The sequence below is a fragment of the Littorina saxatilis genome, linkage group LG15 (assembly GCF_037325665.1).
Source record: "Littorina saxatilis isolate snail1 linkage group LG15, US_GU_Lsax_2.0, whole genome shotgun sequence".
Taxonomy (NCBI): domain Eukaryota; kingdom Metazoa; phylum Mollusca; class Gastropoda; order Littorinimorpha; family Littorinidae; genus Littorina; species Littorina saxatilis.
Genome location: NC_090259.1, coordinates 6,757,083 through 6,758,056, shown reverse-complemented (window position 1 = coordinate 6,758,056; position 974 = coordinate 6,757,083).

Below are 974 nucleotides of genomic sequence, written 5' to 3'. Positions count from 1 at the left end.
CCTCAGTTGAGAGGGAATACTGATACTGACTTATCTTCAGTGCAAGCGAGTTCTATGTTCGTTTTTATCCTTGTTAATATGCACACTTCTTTACTGATGCTCAAATTGTTCCAGGTTTAACCTGAACTTTTGTTACGTGCATTGTTCATATTATGTCTGAACTGCTGAACTAACTGAATATGCTCAACCTTTCTTGTGCGATTTGAAGCACACAGCACATGACTTTCTGTGGTGATAATTAACTATAAAGTCTGTTATTTTAGAGCTCAAGTGCCTTTTCTGTGCCTTTTGATAGATGTTGGCGATGAGTGTTGCCTGGTTGCTTCCATCTGAACCTCTGGAATCCTCTCTAATGATTGTTTATGGCGTATAAATAAAAAGCGCTGAGAGCATTGATCGTGAACAGTGCGCTTATGATATAAAATCAAATGTGACAGCAACACACAAACATTGAGTATTTGAACGTTTCTTTATCTCTTTGTTGTTGTCTTTTGGGGGGGACATTTTTGCAGTCTTGCACTAAGCAAAATGATGCCGAACAATGTCCAGGACACATATTAATTTAATCTTTTTTCAGTCCAGACATTTTGAGAATCTAAATGAACAGAGATCGACCTATCATGTTTGTGGAAAATCAAGTAGGCTCCATGCTGACTAAAAGGCACACACATTACAGACAGTGTGCACAGGAATCCATGCATGTAAGCTAAATTACATGGTCAGTTGTTTGTTTGTTTTTTTGTTTTTTTGTTTTTTTTTTTAACATTTGATGTACAACCTGTATTACTCCCCAGAAAAATGAATGTACAATAAACAAATACAATAATAAGCAGCAAAGTTCGTTTGTGGACATTTAATCTAACAGGATAGAAACAGTATTCCTATATGCAGGAACTGCGCACAGGAATACAGGCTTGTATGCAAAATTTGTATTGAATTTATTTCTTCAAAACAAACGAAAACAGTTGGTATGT